Here is a 22,542-nt window from a genome sequence, read left to right as displayed (position 1 = left end):
CTCTGCACATCCGCTGGTCAGCGCCAGCTCAGCAGTACAGGGGAGTGTGGGTGGAGCACACACCCTTTTCTCCGTGACTTTCACTTTCTCTACAACAAAGCTATTTTAGACCCTCAGAAGCTGGCCACCCCTGGTGAGGCCCTGACTGCTTGATGCCGGAGAGAGGGAGAAAGAGAAGAGCTGGAACTTTTCTGGAAGGTTCCTGCCTCTTCCTCTGTGTTGGCCCAGTGGGGGCTACCAGCTACCACCACCAAGTATGGTCCTAGAATAAAAATCTTATCCTTATCTTTTTTATCCTAAATTGGATTCATTGGATGCATCCAGAGGCGATACTCTGCACAAAAGCACAGCCAGAGAAAAACACAGGAAAACAGAACAAAATCACACCTCCCTCTGTCCCCACCCTCTTCCCAACTCCATCGGGCACACTTACGTCTGTCTGTGGACTGAGTCAGCTTGGAATTGTTACATGGCATCTGCAACTTGTTTGTTAAGGGTGTTATTATATTTCATTATAGACAATTTAGAGCTATGGAGCTTTTTTAATGATAATTATGAAAATTGGTGCAGCCACTATGGAGAACAATATGGAGGTTTCTCAAAAAACTAAAAACAGAACTATCATATGACCCAGCAACTCCACTCCTGGGTGTATATCCAAAAAACCCCAAAACACTACTGTGAAAAGATACATTTCCCACAAGGCTCATAGCAGCATTATTTACAATTGCCAAGCTATGGAATCAACCTAAGTGTCCATCAGCAGATGACTGGATAAAGAAGATGTGGTATATTACATATACAATGGAATACTGCTCAGCCATAAAAAAAAAAAAAAAGAACAAAATTTTGACATCTGCAGCACCATGGATGGACTGGGAGGGCATTATGCTAAGTGAAACAAGTCAGACACAGAAAGACAAATACTGTATAATATCACTTATATATGGAATCTAAAAAACGCAATAAACCAGTCAATACACACACACACACAAAAGCAGACTCACAGATATAAAGAACTAGTGGTTACCAGTGGGGAGGGCGATAGGGCAAACTAGGGGTAGGGAAGTAAGAGGTACGAACTATTAGGTATAAAATAAGCTACAAGGATATACTGAGCAACACAATGAATATAGCTAACATTTCATAATAACTATAAATGGAGTATAACTTCTAAAAATTGTGAATCACTATATTGTTAACCTGTATAACATACACAACATTGTATAGCAACCATACTCCAACTTAAATTTTTTTAATTTAAGAAAGGGGAAACAAATGATATTATAGGAAAAGGCATTTTCACACATTGAAAAAGGCTTTGGTTTTAAGACAGCACCGGGGTTAAGGGGAAGTGTGAAGGCCTCCAGGCACAAGATGTGTGTTCTGCCCCCCCCCCCTCCGCCTCTCACCGGATGCGTGACTTTTTTAACAGCTTCGTTGACCTTTAACTGACATACACTTGACTGCACGTATTTAAAGTGTACAATTTGAAGGGTTTCGGTTTATGTATACCCCCATGAAACTATACCCACGATCAAGATGGGGAACACATCTGTTATCCCCAAAAGTTTCCTTGTGCCCTATGTGACCCCTCTCCCGGCTGCCCCCGGGTAACCACTGACCTAGTTTCTGTCACTCTGAATTAGTGGGAGAGATGACTTTGATCAAGTTACCCAATCTCTCTGATTCTCTGTTTTCTCAGTACTAATAAGAATCAGATTTGATGAATTCAAAATTCCCCTCCAATTTTAGAGTCACATGACTTTAATAGTCTAAGTAGAATAAAAAGCTCAATCAGCCCGAAGGCTTTAGTGCTTCCTACAAATCGAGGTCCTTCTGGACTTAGATCAGCCACCTCGAAATGGGATTCCACGCGGCATTCCAAAAAGCTGAGCACTACCATGACACACCCCAATTGTTCCTACCACATGTGATCAGGGATGGGTGGGGGTGAGGGGCAAGAGGTACCTGCTTCAGGAGAGGAGACCCCCAAGAAAACGTATTAGCTGGTGCACCCCATCTAGATTAGTCCTTGTGAAGACCCTTTCTTTTGTCAAACACGCCCATCAGCGAAGGATTTTAAAACCCAAAGCCCACCAGCGGAGGGTCCTCTACTGACACTCAGACGCTCCCCCTGACTGTGTGGGGTGGCTCAGGCTCACAGCCCGGGTTCCCAGCCCTTCCTCTGGCCTCCAGCCCCCACCTCTGTCCTTGGAGAAGAGCCCAGAGGGCAGCAGAGAGCAAGTGTCTTCCTTAAGGCTTTCCAAAGATCCCTTCTGCTTTTCCCTTGGTTTCCTCAGGAATGGCAATGTCTGGAAGGGTACAGGAAGATGACTGATAAAGGAGATGCCAAGAAAATAAAAACACTAACCCTTGCAAGAATTTTCTTTCAGTATCCATAGCTTCCATTTCACCTGGATGTTGCATTTGAAGATCTGTTTTGCCCACGCTTATTTCTCTTTGCTCCCATGTGTAGATTTAATATTGCTTTCTCTCTCTTCTCTCTCTCTCTTCTCTTTCTAGATAGATAGATAGGATGGATGGAGGGAGGGAGGGAGGGATGGATAGATGGATAGATAGATAGACAGACAGATAGAATGGATAGACAGACAGACAGGATAGATAGATAGATAGATAGATAGATAGATAGATAGATAGATAGATAGATAGATAGATAGATAATAGAAAGAAAGAAAGAATAGATAGACAGGTATCTGGTGACATCTGAACCTTGGAAAAGCTAATTCTGCTCTCTCCCTTTCCCTCTTTATGTTTGGTAGACCGCCCTTCTGGGTTCAAAATTCCAGCCACTTTACAGACAACCAAATTCGATGTTTTGTAAAAAGCACAAAGCTTTAGGGGAGGAAGAAGTCACTGCTAATGAGCATGGAGTTTCTTCTTGGGGTTATGAAAATGTTCTGGAATTAGATAGCGCTGATGGTTGCACAACCTTGTGAATAGACTAAAATGACTGAATTGTACACTTTAAAAGGGTAAGTTTTATGGTATGTGAATTATATCTCAATTTTTTGAAGAGCAAGCTCAGAAAAATAATTTCCTCAAGGTCTTGCTACTATAATGCCCCCTCTCTTTCTTAAAACTCTGCCGTGGCTCCCAGTCACCTCCCTGATATAATTCATTCTTTCATAGTCTGGCCCAACCTCATTTTTCAGCTGTTGTTTCACTGCTCCTCAACGTGGAGTCTCTTCTCCGGCCAGACCTGGAATTTGCTTTTTCTGAGCACGTGGTGGATTTTCTCACCTTCAGGTCTTTTCTCTCGCCAGTTGTTCTGTGGATGCCTCCCTCCTCTTCACTCCACCTGCACGGAGTTTGTGCCGCACACGTGGCATTTTTCCACACACAAATTTGGGTGGTGGATAATTGGTGCATAGCTTACATCCCCCACGCCAATCAATGAGTTTCACCAAGGATACGGTCAGCCAGTGGTGAGCAGTGGTTTCTGGGTTCTGGTTTTGGCTTTGGCAGGGGGTAGATTTGATTGTGGCGTTGCCAGCTTCTGTGGTGTAAACACTCCTATTAACGTGACATCGCCGGATGGGAGCTGGAGGCGCTTCTATACCTGCTGGATTCATGTTGGGGCACCAAAGACTGCTAAGGATGAGCAAAACTTGAATTGGGGCATCATTACAGAAAGATTCAGTGGAAGCACTTTCTAGCAATTACAACGGTTCCATAAACTAAATAGGTTATCTCATGGACCAGGGAAGTGGGAGTCATTAGAATGTTCATAGCTTAAGTGGCTATGATGGTCCAACATGTTGTAGTTGAGATCTGCACTACACTGGATGGGAAACTAAATACTCCTGCCCATCTCTTCCAACCATAAGAATCATTAAGTCTCAGGTGGGTGTGGCTCCAAGGGAGTCTCATATGGCAGAGACATGGATGCTGTTCTCACTCATCCAGCATCACCACTGAAGGCAGGCAATCATTGGAAAGGGTTTTCTGGTTGGCCTGATCCACCTCTCCCATGCACCTACTGAAGCCTGACCTCTTAAGCCCACGCTCCACTTTGCATCGTATTGTGAGTTTTAACACATGAACATTAAGCTTGCAGGGAGGCATCTGGTGTCTCAAGGGTGTATTTGATTTTTTTGAAGGCCACGGTCATCTCTCCTGCCATTCCCCAAGGGAAGAAATGGGTTCTAAGGCAGAAAACGGAAGCAGTAATTCAGAAAGTCAGCCTTAGGTACCAGTCTATTGCTGGGACTCACATGCCCAGTATCTGAGAGCAAGTCCAGTGTCAGGAAGAACGGAGTCTGCAATCCCCAGGAATCACACCACTTTTGGTAAGAAAATTGTTCTAGCAACATACGTTTTTCACCATTTCCCTCCTTCTGTTTATCCCTCTAGGATTCACTACATTTTCATTAAATGTTACAACTTTCTCTGTTCTGTGTTAAAGAATATTCAATTTTGTTCAACAAATCTTTACTGAGCAAATCGCTAACTATCAGAGAAATGCAAATCAAAACTACAATGAGCTATCACCTCACACCAGTCAGAATGGCCATCATTTAAAAATCCACAAACAATAAATGCTGAAGAAGGTGTGGAGAAAAGGGAACCCTCCTACACTGTTGGTAGGAATATAATTTGGTGCAGCCACTATGGAAAACAGTATGGAGATTCCTTAAGAAACTAAGACTGGAGTTAACATATGATCCAGCAATCCCATTCTTGGGCATATATCTGGAGAAAACTCTAATTTGAAAAGATACATGAGGGGAGGGTATAGTTCAGTGGCAGAGTGCATGCCTAGGACGCACAAGGTCCTAGGTTCAAGCCCCAGTACCTCCATTAAATAAACAGATGAGTAAAGGTAATCACCTTCCCCCCAAAATTAATTTAAAAAATAAATAAGTATAATTTTTTAAACTTTTGGAAAAGATACATGCACCCTAATGTTCATCACAGCACTATTTACAATAGCCAAGACATGGACACAACCTAAATGTCCACTGACAGATGACTAGCTAAAGAAGATGTAGTGTATATATATGTATACATACATACATACACACACACATATACATACATACATATATATATATGTGTATACACACACGTATATACAATGGAATACTACTCAGCCATAAAAAAGAATGAAATAATGCCATTTGCAGCAACATGGATGGACCTAGAGATTCTCATACTAAGTGAAATAGAAAGAGAAAGACAAACACCATATGATATCACTTATATGTGGAATCCTAAAAAATGACACAAATCAACTTATTTATGAAACAGAAACAGAGACTCACAGACATAGAAAACAAACTGATGGTTATCAAAGGAGGGAAGGGGGATTAATTAGGAGTTTGAGATTAGCAGTTACAAACTACTATATATAAAATAGATAAACAAGTCCTACTGTATAGCACAGGCAACTACATTCAGTTTCTTGTAATAACCTATAATGAAAAAATATATGAAAAACAATAGATCTTAATGTATAACTGAATCACTATGCTATACACCAGAAACTAACAGAACATTGCAAATGAACTATACTTCATCAAAAAACAATACTAATACAATAAAATAAACCTTTATTGAGTACTGTTTCTGGGGTAGGAACTTTGTTAAGCACCCATGGCATAAAGGTGAATAAGACATGGTCCTGCCTTGAGGGTGTTTCCAGTAGGAAGGAAAGATATAAAATATAATTCTGGGATAGTTCAGAGGATGATGCTGGAGTATGTGGAAGGCAAAAAGAAAAGGAAAGAAAAGAAAAGTGATAAGAGCCTGCTCAGAGGTGCAGAGGTTGGAAATTATAGAGGTTGCACGTCACAGGCATTAGTATACTTGCTTCACTCACGTGGTCCTTGCTACAACTCTAGGAGAAGACGTCTATTATTAATACCCCCATTCAACAAATGAGTGAAGAGGATAAATAACAAGCTCAAGTACATGCCCCTATTAGGCAGCTGAGCCAGGACTGGGACCCAGGCAACCTGGCCTCTGCCTTGACACCTTACCTCCACGCCATGCTGGGATATTCCAACTGGCCAGACCCAGACTGACGTAGATTGAGAGCTAGCTGGTTTCCCACAGAAAAATCATGATGTTAAAACCAGAAAAAAAGAAAACTGGACACTGGGCAAGCGAAATCAACAGCTGTCCATTGTAGAATCACTTCAAAAATGCAGCTTCTCCTCTCTTGGATTATTTGCTTGGGATGAATTTTCCACAGATGCTTATCTCATGGGTCAGAGCCTAAACACGTTCAACGGCTTCTGACATAGATCACCAAGGAGTTTTTCAACAGGACTGCAGATTTACATTCTGTTCACCCAGAATTAACTGATTTCACCACACTTTTATTTGTGTTGAATGCTATTACGTTTTTTTAAACCTAAACAATTCTAATTGTATTAGATTCTGTATTTATATTTGCATAGTTTTCCCTTTTTTTAGAGCAGAAAATCCAAATAAAAGAGAATTACTATATACAAGTTATTAACATGAACCTCTGAATCAACAGATGAGCCAGTTGGGGCCCCTGGCTCATGAGGGGTGAGGGGAAGGACAGGTGTGCCCAGTCATCCCTGCGTTGTCAGGGAACAGGAGGGCTGCGCCTGTGAGAAAGGACAAGACCCTGCAGGTCCAGCCCCAGGCTGGGATTCAAGTTCAAAATGTATTTCAAATGTAAACCTTTTTTTTTTTTTTCAATTATTTAGGGTCATTACAGCTGTTATCGCATGAACGCTAGACTGCACGTCAATAAAAAATGCATGTGCGTCTACACCTGTAAAAAAAAAGAAAGAAAGAAAGGGCTAGAAAACTGTTAAGGAGTTTGGGAGTACCCTCTCTTGCCCCCGTTCTCCATTTTTAAAAATCGTGATGAAGGCAGTTTCCGACTCTCTGCTAACAGTGCTGACAAATGCACACAGGCACAAGAGGGTAAGAATGTGTCCCAAAGACAGTGACCCGCGCTCTACCCTACGGCGTCCAGCGTCCTCTTTCCTTCCCGCCGCGGAACCCAGAGAGGTCCAGACCATAGAGGCGCAGATATCTCCAAACCCCTAGAGAGGAAGCGCAGGCTCCCGGGAAGCCGACTTCCGCCAGCGGCCCACTTCCGGCCCCGCCCCACCCGCTCCTGTAAGAAGAGTTTGCGGGGGGGCGGCTGGAGGCAGTGTTTCCTGCTAGGGGGCTGTGGGAGCCGTTCGAGAGGGGCTCGGGCTCCAAAAGTTGGGAGGAGCCGGGAGAAAGGCTTCACAGAGGGGCTACCTTGAGGCCACGGCACCGGGGCTCCGGTCCCCGAGGTGCTGACTCGGGGATCGGCCCCTCGAATATCCAGAGCTGTGGATTTGTTTCCTTGTTACAGCTGGCTCGCAGAAAATAAAATGGTGAAAACCCCACTTCAAAATACGTAACTTAGGGCTTGTTTTCGTGTAACTAACTGAGAGAACAACCGATCTGAAAAAACAGTCAAGTAACTAAAACAAAAATACTGTGGTGTGAGGATTTCACTGTGGCCAGATGTGGAAGAGAGGAGTTAGGGCAAACGAAGAGGCCCTGGAAGGAGAACCGGGTACCAGGGGAATTTGTAGAGTGCGGTTTGGAAGGAGGGCGGGACGTACCGGGGTGGAAGGGGGTCAGAATGATCTCCCTATGGGAGGTGGGGTGTCAAGACTTAGACTCAAGTTCTCTGACCGAGAAGGGGGACTCTGGTGATCAGATTCCTTGCAGAAGACTGGCCTGGGTTGTTTCCCTTCCAGGACAGCCACTTGCCACAGGCGCTAACTGCCTAAACTTTCTGACCTCGAGTGTCCTCAATTTTAAAATGAGGACGGTATCTGCCATGCTGTCCTACTGTGTGTGATCACACAATGGCTATGTTCTTGGGTGAACCGGGTTTACATTCTCTGACACTGTAAGATTGTGTTGGGAACATTTATAAAGAAGCTCTTCCCTGAGAGGATAAAAAGATGGACAAGTTCAGGATTTGAATTTTGGTCTCTTAGCACAATGAGTAATAAAATACTGAATTGTTCTGAGAAGCCCTGCAGTGATGGAACCCGCCTAACATTGTTTAGCCTGGTGTTTCTCAAGCATTTGACCACGGAAACTTCTGAGTTACTCCCTATTAATGTCTCTCCAACGTGGTTTTTTCCAGAAAGACATTTTTGGGAGACACTGACATAAATCATTCACCTGAGCACAGACCTCCTCAAGAGGCACTCTCACTTCTCAAAAGATATTTCAGAACTACTTTTTGAAAATCATCTGACTGGATTTCAGTAAGGATAGTTTCAGTTTTACAGACGTTCGAGAAAACGGTCCATAAATAATCAAGCACTACAAGCTATGTAACATACGGAAAGGGAAATGAACCCTCCTTGCCCTTCCTCCTATACGTCATGGACAGTAGATAACATCTTAATATTACTAAGCAAATATCAATATATTATTATTTATAAAACAACAGAAATAAGTAAGTGGGGAAAATATGAATTGTTTCAAGTGGAAATTCTACAATTCAGGGCTTCTTAATGACAAACCTAGGAAATTAAGGGCTTATTTTAGTAAAATATGATTAACATTTTCTCCAAAAATAGAATGTAGCTAAGAATCATTTAAGTACGTTGGATGTATGCATGAAGTGACATTCACTGGAAACTTGCCCTAACATTATGGAATAAAATTTAGTACAAGGATTGTCTTCAACATTATTCATGGCGACTTCGTTACTGAAGTAACAACAGAAGCTCTTAATGAGGTAGTTTCACATGTTTGGTACAATCCTCCGTCAAGGGGAGCTTTGAAGTGACTTACTAGTATGTTACTAAAGTTACTAATAGTGACTTACTAGTATATTGCAGTTTCAAGCAAATCCTGCCTAAGGATGATAGACAATAATTGTAATGTAACGTGTAATAACTGTAATGTGACAATACATTAGAGTGTCCTTGTTCCAGTGTCTGGGCCTCCAGAAACCTACACAATTCTTATAAAGATAACCAGGCTCCAGAAGACACTAATGCTAACCAAACTCAAAAGGCACTGATGTATAAACCTGGAGTGTAAGTTAATTCCTTCTAGTGAAAAATATACTCATCAATCAGCTGGATAATTTTATTCACCAACAGCGTGCTCCTTCTTGCAGGAAGATCTACATGGGGTCCAGATTCATATACTATGAGTATATTGTACTGGAGGGACATAGCATGGAATCAGAGCAAGGGGATGATATCCCAGTTTAATAGCATTGGGTGTCTTCACTCTACAGGTGTACCTGTCGAGTTGGCTAGATATTCATGTTCATGGGTAAAAAGCACTCTCTCTCATGGTGCCAGAGGCAAGATAAGTTATTTGGTCCCTTCGAACATCTATTTCAGAGGTGCTCTCCTCATATTCCTTCTCAAGCGAGAGTACAACATAATTGACTTGGTTTAAGCTTTTCCGTTTACAGCTCCCATGCAGCTCTGCCTCCCTGAAGTGGCACCTGGGTCACCAAGTTTGCATTTGGGGTCTTCACAGACAGTCCCTTGGGTACCTTCTATGATGACTGATTTCATCTGATCTCTTTCTAAAATTTAAACATCGGCTGGCCCCATTGTTGGTTAAGCATCTGAGACTCCAGATGGTCTTAACAACACATTACTCTCTCAAAGCTGAGTCCTTGAAAACAGCTTCTACTGTGGGAACCATGAGCAGATCGAACATTCCAAGGACAAGGGAGGGGTTGAGAAGCCTCCGACTGCCCAGGTCCAGGTCAAGGATCAGTCAGTCACATCCTCGTGGTGACCTCCTTCAACATCCATTGAACTCATCCAAGAACCAGGATCTGTATTAACCTATTTAATAATCTCCTCTCCTCTGAGACATTGTACTTGACGTTAAGACTAACTGCACATGGTCTTCTAATCAAATAGTACCTTTCAATTCCGTAGGGCACGTAGTCAAAATCACATTTATCCAATTTATGCATTGTTGAGATATTACAGCTATCATCAGTTTGGTGGCTCCTCCAATTCTAATTATAAATACGAGTGGTGACTGGCTCTGTGTATATTTTATATGCTTGCAACAACAGTTGTCATTTATCTACATTGGAAATAATTTATCATACTTGGAGTGGCCCTAAAGAGGAATCACCAGGAGCTTGAAGAGCTTTTGGGGTCTACACTCATTAGAACTCATCTGTGACAAAAAAGACCCAAGAACTTAAGATCCCCCTGCTCCACCCAAGCAAGAGGGGCCTAGGATAGAGAAGGTGGAAAAAGAAGAAGATAAGGGGGCAGAAATGCAGGCAAGAAAATATAACACCAGCCAAGAGATTCTGCATCAGCACTTTAAGAAATGCTCATGCCAAATGATGTCAACAGCCCTTGGGATTTTGAGCAGAGTCCAAGAGCTGTGTCATGAACAGCTGAGTCCAGACGTTTACAGAGAAGAGCAGGTACCGGCACTGCTGACGCTGTGGCGGTTCTGACCATTCCGCCAGAGGGTGCCAGAGTCCTGGGGGACCTCACCCAGCAGGTGCAGGGGGAGCTGTGGGGAGATGCTGGGTGATGAGGGGCACCAGATGAGAAGCAGTTGATTGAGCCTGTGGAGAGCTGGGGGCCTGGGAGCAGGGGCCTCAGACCACCAAGCTAGAGCAAGGTACCCAGTCCCAGCGGTGGGAGAAGAGATGCTAAAACAGCCTGTGCCAGGCTGGACTGATTGACTCCCTCAGAGCTTGCCCTGCAGCTCACTGCCCTTGGACGTTAATGAACGATTCTGACTTCATTTTCTTTCTCCTTATGTCCTTGGAGATACTGTGTTTTCTTCTAGGGTTTTCACTACAGTTCTGTGCTGATGCCTTAACAGGCCCAACATAACCTATCCATGTACAAGTCAGTCTATGCATGGACAAGAAACTGTTTCTTCTAGAAGGGGCTCACATGGCATCAAGAATGTGTCCCAAGCCACCGGAAACAAGTATTTCAAGACCCCCTGGCTCTAACTAAGTTAAGGAACATGCCGAAGGGCCCACACAAGCAAATGCAGGGAGGGTCTGAATCAAGTCTAGCTCATGCTCTTTGTTCCCAGACTAGCGGCCACTTCCACTTGTGTCTCGGCAGCTGACACTCTGACTCAGCTGTCCCCAGACATTTTTCCTGGAAGTGCAGGAGCTGAAGGGGAACTTCGAGGTCACCCACTCCAACCTTTCATTTCACTGAGGAAGAGGTGGCGACTTGGACCAGGTCAGCGGCCTGGCTGTGGCCACACTGCTGTCAATCACACTGTCCTCGTCCCGGTCTCTGGACACCCTTCTTGTCTGCTCTCAGTCATGTGTCCCCGCCTAATGGCTGTTGTTGGAGGACTGCTCTCCTATCGGGAGGCTTGGACCATTCTGTGGATCTAACCCCAGCCCAGGGTACAGGGAACTTGTCTCCAGCTCACCATCTCACTGTCTGACCCAGAAAGCTGTTTTATTAATAATGGTTCATCTCGGACTAGCAGTGCAATGACTGCTTCTCTGACTCTCAAGCTGGAGTGCTTGGCACTGACCGTGACCTTCTTTTACTCCATCTGTGGTTCTCCCCAGTACCCTTCTCTTTTGCAAGAGGAGGGGATGAAGACGGCAGCCTGGACTCGGAGCTTGACTTTCTCTGACTTGGAATTCCCAAGTCTGCCCCGCAGCTCTGGACTCCAGATCATGCCAGGCTGGAAGGAGGTCAGGGACTACGGCCGATCCCTGGGATGTCACCTGTCCTCGCCTTTTTTAAGGTGATGGTGCCTCCCCCTATTTGTGGATACTTGCGCAGATTTGAAGCCAATGCCCTCAAGAATGTGTGCTCTTAGAGGTGAGGGTATAGCTCAAGTGGTAGAGTGCATGCTTAGCATGCATGAGGTCCTGGGTTCAATCCTCAGCACCTCCCCACAAAATAAATAAACTCAATTACCTCCCCCCTAATTAAATAACACAATAATAAATTTAAAAAAATTTTTTTAATGTGTGCTCTTAAAGCCTACTTGACAGGACCCAACCAAACCGGAATTACTTGGTCTTTGCTTAACTACTCAACAAGTTATTTTACACAATAGTACTTTTTTGCCTTAACAAGACCCATCAATTATTTTACATGTGAAATGGACTAAATAATCCAAGAAAAAGACTGTCAGATGGGATAAAGGGGAAAAAAATAAAACTCTATGTAACTTCTAAGAGAGACTATCTAAATATATGGAGACAGAATGATTAAAGGATGAGAAAAGACAGACTATACACACCCTAGCAAGAAGAAATCAGGTGTATCCATACAGTATCAAATAAGACTTCAAGGCAAGAACTGTTACTAGACACAAAGAAATATCATCATGGGTCAATCCAACAAGAAGACATTAAGTCACAAATCAGTATGTACTCAATGACATAACTTCAAAATATATAAGGCAAAAATTAAACAACTCGAGAAAGAGACACCCACAATCACAGTGAAAGCCTAATGACACATCTTCCTCGATAGTTTATACCACAAGCAGCTGACAGACCAGCAAGGATACAGAAGATGAAACACACAGTTAACAAACGTGACCTGGTTGTTACACAGAGAATTCTGTACCCAACAATCACAGAATTTACATTCTTAAGTGGAAACATGTACCAGAATTGACCATATGTGGATTATAAGGAAAGCCTCAAGACATTGCAAAACGTTGAAATCTTTCAGAGAATGTTATTTGACCACAATGGAATTAAGCTTAGAAATGAGTAATAAAAAGATTATATCCATCGCCTGGAAATTTTAAAATATGTTTCTAAATAAACCATAAATTAAAGAAAAAGTTCAAACATATTTTGAACTGAATGATAATAAAGACATAACTTATAAAAACTCACAATATGCAGATAATGGGGGGCATAGAGGGAAATTTATAACCTTAAAAATGTACATATTAGCAAAATGGAAAGGCTGCAAATCAGTGATATAGTCTTCTACCTAAAAAACTTACCAAAGAATAGCAAATTAAATATAAGGAAAATAGAAGGAAGTAAACAAGATTATAAACAGTGAGGTAGGACACAAACATACAGTAGAGAGAAATCAACAAAATCAAAAGTTGGTTCTTTGAAAATGTCTTTAATTGGTAAACTAACAATACTGTCCAATGAAAATAAAAGAGAAAACACAAATTCCCACTATTAGAAATGAAAAAGGGTGTCACTACAGACCCTATAGACATTAAAAGGATTAGTAAACAAATATTATTTTTTTTAACTTTACACAAGGAATTTGACATTTTTGATGAAATGGGAAAATTTCTTGAAAAATGCAACTTCCCAAAGCCCACCAAAGAAAATGAAAAATTGAATATCTAACATCTAATAACATCTAACTAAATTCTGTTATTCAAGAACTTCCCACAAAGAAAACTCTAAGCCTGGATGGTTTCACCAGTTAATTCTTGCAAATATTTAAGTAATACCAATCTTTCACAAACGCTTCCCGGGAATAGAAAAAGAGTATGTGGCCAACGTAACATTGATAGAAAACTGGACTGGGATAGTACAAGGAGGAAAAATTACTAGCCAGTCTCTCACGTCATGATATAATAAAAAATAAATAAATATATGGCCTTTGTCTTGGCGCCCAGCTCTGAATCTCTTGGGAGTTCAGGACAACAGGAGTGTCCTTTGTATGCTGTTGAGATGACTGGTGGCTGGAGGCCCTTAGGGCTGGTCATCAGAAAGAAAGAGGCTTGATTAGAGGACTGGAACTTCCAGCCCCAACCCCCAAACTCTAGGGAGGGGAAAGGGATGGAGATTGAACTAATCACCAGTGGCCAATGACACACTCAACCATGTCTACATAAGGAGACCGCCATAAAACCCCCTAAATGACAGGGTTCAGAGAGCTTCTGGGTTGGTGAGCACAAGGTTCTGGGAGGCTGACTTGCCTGGAGAGAGTATGGAAGCTCCAAGCACACACCCCCAGCCCCATATCTTGCTCTGTGTCTCTTCCATTTGCCTATTACTGAATTGAGGCATTGGTAATAAACCGGTAATAGTAAGTAAAGCGCTTTGCTGAGTTCTGTGAATGGTCCTAACAAATTATGGGGAAATGTTGGGGGGGGGGTAAGTGGAAGCCCCCAATTTATAGCCAGTCGGCCAGAAGTACTTGACCTAGACTTGGGACTGGTGTCTGAAGTAGGGGTGGTCTTGTGAGACTGAGCCCTTAAACCTAACTCCAGGTAGTCAGTGTGGCAAACAACAATAAAAAAAGGTTGCATGCCATTTCAGTAAACAAAGATTGTTGCCCGCCCACCATCAAGCCATCAGCCACTGCAGCCAGCGATGAGGTACCCTGAGGGGAATGCAGGATGGAGAAAAACAGGATACTGGCCCCAGGTAGTTAAGATGCTTATCAAAGGAATAATTTCAATAAGCCCAGACCCTTGCATCTTCCTATACATAGAAAAGCACTTAAGTCTACAACTTGACATACCTGTTTTTTGTGGTTAGCAGTAATCTTTTGATGTTTGACCACACGGGTTTTTGTGGGGTTTTTTGTTTTTTCAGCAAAAACTCCTATATATCCTGACTCATCCTCATCTCTTCGGAACAATCCCTCAGAACTATCTGAGAGGCTGTCTCCCAGGCCATAGTCCAGGTCATAGGCCTCAGTAAGGTCCCCAAATAAAACATAACTTGCAACTTTTAGGTTGTGGGCTTTTTTCAGTCAACAGCATCAAAATTAAGTTGAATTGTTAGACACCCAGTTGGTCAAAGGATTGAAGAATTGGTTGGTGTCAGAAGAGGGGAAAAAACCTTTACTCATGAATATAGAAGCAAAACCCTAAATAAATTATTAGCAAATGAAATCAAGCATTCAGCTAGGGTTTATTCCAGGAATGCAAGAGGGATTCAATATTCTAAAATCAATCAAAGTAAGTCATCATATTAGTAGGAAAAGAATAAAATCATAAACCATCTTGACACACATAAAAATGATGACCTCAGGGAAAGTGGTTTTAAGAAGTAAGATCAGATTCCTCCCTCTGAGTCCTATCCCTCCAGTTTCTAGGAGAAAACTACAGTCTTGTTTCATACCTGGTCTGAGCCACAGGCGCAAGGGCCCCTGATTATAGGACCCTCTGGCTTTGCACTTTGACCCCCATCTCTGATTCTCCATGTCTTTTACTGATGCTTCAATCTGCAAGACAAAACAGAAGGAGGCTGGCCTGCAGGTACTACTGAACAATTAATTATTGTAACAGGCACTCTGGCAGGTCCTAGAAAAACAAATATGAGTCAAGGTCCTGGAAGATTAAGTAACTCAAAACTAAAGATCCAAACTGTTCTTAGAAACAATGAACAGTACACATATGTAAATTTAAAAAATACATGTGCAGTATATTGTATATATGTATTTACATGCAATATATTGTATATGTGCAGTCAAACTATCAATTTTACCTAATAAAACTGAAAAATGAAAAAAAAAGATTAAGTAACTCATCAGAAGTCCCCCTCTAATAAATGGCGGGGCTAAGATGTGAACCTAGTCAGTCTGGTTCCCGAATTCATACTCTTACTCATTCTGTGTCACTGATTCTACACGTGCATAACTAACTGTAATACTAAGCATTAAGGGTCAAACTGACGTAAGTTACACATACTGTGGATGTGCAAAGGAAAGAGATTCTTTTAACTGAAGGTGGGTTGGCTCTAGAAGGCTTTTAAGAAGTAGCATTTAAACTGGAACTTATAAGATAAAAAATTTAACCAGCAGAATATGAGAGTGTATTAGTCAGGACAGGCTGGGTTATGCTGCCGTAGCAAAAGGTTTAACACAACAAAGATTTATTTCTCTTATGCAAATGCTAGTTCAAGTGGGCAGTGTCTGGGGCACACCCTCAATGTCAGGCTTCAGGGATACAGGCTGCTGCCGTCCATGGTCCCTCCTTGCATCACATGCCTTCATAATCAATACGCAGGGAAGGCACCAAAATGTGGAGCATTCACACATGCCTTTCAGTGCTTTCAGCCTGGAAGCCACACACATCACTTCTGCTTGGAGCCTATTCATTCTGCGACAACACACGGAAAATTTGTGAGAGTTTTTTTGCCTCTGCCACAGAGGAAAGGGGCATTTCAGAATGAAGAGCTAACACATGCAAAGGCATGAGAGGATTAAAAATGCTTATGTGCACAAGAAGAGCAAAGAGACTTAGGACCCAGCTGGCCTCGAAGGTCATTCCATAGGCGTATTAGTTTGCTCCAGCTGCCATAACAAAATAGCACAGGCTGGTGGCTTAGACATCAGAAATTTATTTTCTCACAGGTCCAAGATCAGGGCGCCAGCAGGGCTGGTTTCTCCTGAGGCCTCTCCCCTTGGTGTCCGGATGGCCATCCCTCTGCCCACATGCCCCTGGTGTTTCTTCGTGTGTCTTAATCTTTTCTCATAAGGACAAGAGTCAAATTGGAGTAGGGCCCAACCTAATGGCATCATTTCACCCTAATCATCTTTTGAAAGGCTTTATCTCTGTTAAGGACTTCCTGTTTGTGTCTTCCCCAAATTCATACGTTGAAGCCCTAACACCCAACGTGACTATACTTAGAGGTGGGGCCCCGAGGAAGTAATTAAGATTAAATGAGGCCATAAGGATGGGGCCTTGATCTGAGAGGATTAATGCTTATAAGAAGAGACACCAGAGAGCCTGCTCTCTCCCTCTCTTCCTGGGAATCCTCAAAGGGGTCCTGTGAGGACACAGAGATGCCTCAGAATGAAACTTACCTTGCTGGCATCTTGACCTTGAACTTCCCAGCTTCCAGAATTATGAGAAAAATTTCTTTTGTTGAAGCCACCCAGAGTGTCAGTACCCTGTTACAGCAGCCTGAACAGACTAAGACAATCTCGGACTGCAGTCCCAGTCTGAGATGCTGGGTGTGAGGGCTTCAGCACATGAATCGGGGGGCGGGGCAGGGAGACACAATTCACTGCTTTACAACAGGCAAGTGGAAGCTGTCAGGGAGGAACGGCGTCGTCGCTTGCCTTGTTTCATAAGGTAACAGAAGGTGACAAAGAGAAGAGTGAGCAGATGTAGGAACCCACAGAGCTGGTGATGGTGACAGTTCAGGCAGTAGCAGTGAGGACAAGAGAGGATGGAGACTGGGAGCACTGGAGGCTTGTCCTTGGCGACGGGATATGCTTTGGTGAGGGGAAGAGAACGTGAGTGCCAGGTTTCCAGCCTCCCTGTCAAGCAAATGGTGGCATCAGTACTCAACACAGGAAACACAAAAGCAGCGGCCTGTTTTGGAAGAGGAAGACTTGAGTTTGCGCCCTGTGGCTGGACCACGCACACAGAAATGTCTAGGGGACGACCAGAAATACAGCCCCAAGCTCTGGGGAGTGAGGAAAGGGAGCCAGGGTTGAGGGCACAGCATAAGCAGAGGGACAGGGCAAGAAATAGCAGGGTGTGTGCAGACAGCCACAGTCGGAACAAAGGTCTCTCCTCGCCGGGTGCCCCAGGCCTTCCCGCCCTCCTCACAGCCACTTCCACCCAGAGGGCCCCTCAGATGCACCCAATGCCCTGACTCCTGCCAACCAAATCCAGAGCCATCCAAACCGACTTCTCCCTCTTAATTCCACTGCTTCAATCTGGCTATTTTCCCACAGTTCATCTAATTCTATGTAACACTGTAGAAACCCTTAGTTCACAAAGTCCTTTCACAGGCATGAAGGTATCTGTGGCCTGAATGGGACACTGGTCTTCCCAGCCTCAGGGACGCTTTCTAGGTCAGCTGTGTGGCCCTAGGCCAGTCATTTAACCTCTCTGAGCCCCAGTATTTTCATCCACTGGGTTGGGCAAATGTAATATCCACTCCATTTAAAAAAAGTAGTTGTGAAGGTCAAATGAAAATATTGTTATGTCATCTCTAAGGGAATAGAGGAACAGTGACAGCTGGGGTGGGAGTGGCAGTGCCAGAAGTTATTGTCACATCATGTCCTTTAGAGATCAATGAATAAGGCTATGGAAGAAACACTCAAACGCTCAAAGAGAACCCAATCCAGAAAGATTTAACTGAATGCTTCTTGTGGGTCCAATTCTATGATTGCTACCAATAAACAACACAATCTTCGTTCTCCGGATGCTGAGGCAGCAAAGTACGCAGACAGGTAGAGATTAACACAGCACAGGATAATGCGTGTCCCAGGTGGATTGCACAGATCCAAACTGCACAGGAGCCCGAAGGAAGCAGAGATCTTCTGGACAGTCAAGGAATGCTTCCTGGAGGAAGTGGACTTTGAAGGGAGCATATGGTATGGGCAGGCAGAGAGGGAGGTGCATACGGACCTGGCTTCCTTGGAGGGGAAGCATCGTGCAAGGGAGCCCTGAACTGGAGAAACTTTACCTGCCACCCCCCATTCCACCAGCTCCTGAAGCTGGAAAACTCCCACCTTCCCAATGAGGGAAGCAGTGTGGGACAGACCACGTCCTAAATCAATGCTGAGGGCTGGGGTTTCCTATTTTGATCTGTTGCTAAACCAGCATTTGCAGCAGGACCACAATCCTGAGAGAGGGCGGAGGTCAGGTGCAAGGTCAGGCCGCTCCGGGCACAGCGCCAGCCGCTCAGCCGGTGCGAGACTGGCCGGGGCTCCTTGAGCAAGACTGACTGCAAGCTCCATCTGCACAGACGCTTTCTCGGCTCCTAGAAATGCTCTGGAACAGAAACTATTCATTTCGGCTCCATTTGGAGCTGCAGGGCTCGGCCTTCTGAGATGTCAGGAGGTTTCACTGGGTCAGCCGAGTGACCCACAGCAGAGAGGGAAGCAAAGAGACCCCCCACCCCGGGGTAGGGTGGCAGAGGGTGGCCTGCTTTTCCTGGACACAGTCAGGGGACAGAGGAGCCAGAGGCTGCAGGAGTCACTCCTTCCTGCAGCAGCCAGCTGTCCCTCCTTCCCTAACACACACACACACACACACACACACACACACACACAGACCCCGTTATGCTCACTTCTGAAGACAGGGCTAAAAGCTCCCTCCTTTCACTCATAACTTTGCAGATTATACATAACTTTTCCTGAATAGACTGTCTGACCTTCACTGGGTGAAGCCACCACCTTCTTAGCAGGGAATCAGGGGGACTTAACAGTGGATGGAGGCGTTTTATCTGCTTGGTCAGTTAGAAATGTAAATTTTTGGTGTCTACATCTATCAAAATTCATCACATTATACATCTGAAGTATGTGTAGCTTCCTATACAGGAATCATACCACAATAAAAGTGTTTAAAAAAAAGAAATGCAAATTTCTCTGATAAACAATGTCAGCAGGTTCATTCCTTTCCCTCTGTGTTAAAAAAAAAAACCAATCTGTGAAGAATTTGAAACCCTTCAGAGGAGAATAATAAGAGCTATTTTCAAGAACACAACAGAGGCAAATTTCTTTCCAGCAGGGAGGTCCCCCTTTGCACAAAGGGTTTGCCCAGAAGAGGGGACCGTGTGTGCGCCGTGTATGTTTTCAGGGAGCTGCTGTGATCCGAATGTTTGTGTCCACCCCTCACCAGATTCATATGTTGAAACCTAACCCCCAAGGTGATACAATAGGAGGTGGGGTCTGTGGGAGGGGATTAGGTCACTAAGGGGGGACCCCCATGAATGAGATTAGTGCCCTTACAAAAGAGACCTGGAGAGATCCCTGATCCCTTCTTCTACCACGAGAGGACATGGCCAGACATCTGTGACTGGGAAGGGGGCTCCCACCAGAGTCCAGTCATGCTTGCTGGAACCCTGATCTCAGACTTCCAGCCCCCAGGACTGGGAGAGATACATTTCTGTTCTTTACAAGCTGTCCAGTCTGCGGTATTTGGTTATAGCAGCCTGAATGCACTCAGACAAGAGTCTTCCCGTGAGGATATTGAGTAATTTTCCTCTATAAATTCACTTAAGTGGTTCTTTAAAGAAGGTTATAATAAATCTAAAGTGCAAAAAAAAAAAAAAAAAAAAAAAGACTGACTCCTGGGGTCTCAGAGAGGCAATCCTGGCCATCTTCCTGTGTTGAGCAGAAACTCTGTCCACCAACAATAGAAAATCTGCCTTGCCTTTGAAGCTCCCCAGAAAGGCTGCTCCAGCTCCCATCATCTTTGTGTTCTGTGTGCATCCCTCCTGAGGGTCTCCTTCCAGAAGACACAGGGAAGACCCCCAGCCCCTATCCTCACTGTCACCCTCCCCCCCCACACACACACACACTTGACCAGACCACAGCTTCCGGCTCTAACAAGATGTCATCGTTGGCCCATCGGACCCCAGAACAGGCCAAGCGTCTCCAGTCTCAGAATCCAGCTGATGGAGGTACAACACCATGCATTTAGGAATCCAGACACTAAAAGTATCAGAAGCAATGGCTGGGACACCCTGTCCCCCCACGTTAACGTGGCTGTCGCTCTCCATGACGTCTCAAGGAGCTGCTGCTCCTATAGGCCAGAGAGGGCTCCCTGCAGACGATACTTATCACATCCTTTGCTGTGCAGAGCTGTAAACAGTGACCCCAAATCATTGCTCTTTCTTTCCCAGTAGGGGCTTGTGTCCCAGCTACAGCACTGCCATCCACAGTCCAACTGCCCAAGTCCCATGTGCTCCCTGAGCTGCATTCAAGCCTCACCAAGTCCCCATTTTTTGTGACATTCTCAATAACCACTGAGAAGCACTCTCCAGTCCTCCAGCGCCTCCCTCTAGAAGCAGAATTGCCTGCTGGCCATCACACCGGGCTCCAATCAACAACTGGAGGTCCACAACCACGTGCGCACCCCTCCTCTGCACCCTGGCCCTCTGCCTATGCCCCACCTGCTTCACGAACCCCCTCACATCCTCCAAGTCCCAGCTCAACCACCACCGAATCTTCCAGAATCCTTTCGTGATATTCTATTCACCCAGGCATGACCTCCACCCTCCAGGTATCTGCCATGGCACCTGTGATGTGCCCTCAGGCTAGTGTATGTGACTGCGTCCCACTACTAGACTAGAAGCCACCTGAGGACAGGGACCAGGTCTCCAATGTCTTTGTCACCCCAGCGTCTAACGACGTCTGACCCACAGTAGTTGCTCCATGAATGACTGTTGCGTGAAGAAATGTATAAATGACACCACCAGCAATTCTAAGTCAGCCCAAGCCTCATTAGATGGCGACTCTCTGCAGTCCTTGCCCAGGACCTACGGTTTCCCTAAGTTAAGAGGAAAGCATCTCAGGGGGCTGGAGCAAGTTTTTTTCCACCTCACCCCTAGATGGTCAGGGTGGCCGGGACATAGGAGATGACAGGCTGGAACTGAGGGGGCTGCAGGCCACAGCAGGCTGCCTGGCCTGGCCATGCTCTCAGACGGCTGTGTGTCATCGGCTAACTAGGCTCAGATAAAGCTCTGGTCTGTGGATGCACCACATCTTTCTGCCGCATCGTAAACAAGCCCAGGATCCCTCCGTGGTGGGTGCCAGTCACCAGGCAACAGAAATCAGAGGCAGGGCCGTGGCGTGGCTGGTGGGCACGTCTAACTGAGGGCTACACTGGCCTGAGATGGCGGCATGGGAGCCACAGCAGAAAGAAGGGCCCCTCTGACCAGCACCTTTCTCCCTGGCTCTGTCACAAGCCCGTCATTTCCTTGGCAGCTGGAGTTGTAGTGGACACAGGAGTACCCTGAGTGAACTCTCTAAGCTCAAGGAAAAGAAGACACACCATCCATTCCTGTCGCTCACATCAGAGTGGTCTTTTGAATGTGAATCTGACCACATTACTCTTCTGCTCCAAATTTCTCGGTGGCTTCTTTTGGGAAAAATTAGGACCACCTTTGAAAGGCTTGGGAGATTGTTATGATCCGCTCTTGCCTGCCTGTCCGAACTCACACTCTCCTTGTATATAAAAACCTCAGCAACCGGGAACAACTTGCCTGGACACACCAGACCCGCACACACCTCTGCTCTGGCAAACGCCGAGCCCGCCGCTTAGGTCTTCCTTCTGCCTCTTCTGGGCCCAGCGGAAGCCCGGATGCGGCATCCTTCAGTTTCAGACCCGGGGCCCTCTCCTCCTGGGTGCCTCCGCTACTCCTGCAGCAAAGTCGGAAGCACCTTTCCAGCTTCGCTGTATCTGGCGGCGGACAGTTCTTCCAGTTTTGGTCCTTACTAGCTTCAGTTTCCTTACCTGTAAAATGGGGTTAATAATCAAACTTATCTCAGAGTATTGGTGGGAGGATTGATGCCCAGAAGCATGATAAATGGTCGGGGAAGTGAGCCAGGGAAAGAAAGGAGGGCAATACAGGGCGCATTCCTGTGCAGGTTACCCATGTGGGTCACTGGGGTTACTGGGGGCCTCTGGGAGCAAGAGTGTAGCGTGTAGAACAGTCCGGCCCGAGTGGGCAGGAAGCTCCTGCTAACAGGCTCTTCACCCTCCAATATTCTGCCCACGCAGGGCTGATTCTTCACCACCAACAGGCAGCTTGGGAACTTAAACTGATACCGTTGTTATTAAGACCACAAAGCAGTGGCCTCCACTCCTGCCCACACGCTGCGAGCCACCCAGCATCTGCGCCGA

The 22,542-nt window shown here is 45.0% G+C and overlaps 1 protein-coding gene across 4 annotated transcripts in view; it reads right to left on the bottom strand.

The window, feature by feature from the left end:
• The window catches only part of RGS9 (regulator of G protein signaling 9), a 112,324-nt gene that overhangs the window by 65,716 nt on the left and 24,066 nt on the right, over nt 1–22,542 (bottom strand). For 2 of the 4 annotated variants that reach the window (XM_032457021.1, XM_032457018.1), the window contains one exon: nt 21,927–22,152. The gene's annotated coding sequence lies outside the window, so the exon portion shown is untranslated. Of the gene's footprint in view, nt 1–15,070; nt 15,174–21,901; nt 22,153–22,542 lie in introns of all 4 variants that reach the window. The other 2 variants (XM_032457020.1, XM_032457022.1) reach the window with 2 other exon arrangements.

This window comes from Camelus ferus, chromosome 16 (genome assembly GCF_009834535.1).
Source record: "Camelus ferus isolate YT-003-E chromosome 16, BCGSAC_Cfer_1.0, whole genome shotgun sequence".
NCBI classification, from domain to species: Eukaryota; Metazoa; Chordata; class Mammalia; order Artiodactyla; family Camelidae; genus Camelus; species Camelus ferus.
Note: the sequence above shows the minus strand (reverse complement) of the source record. Positions and strands in the feature narration are given on the sequence as shown.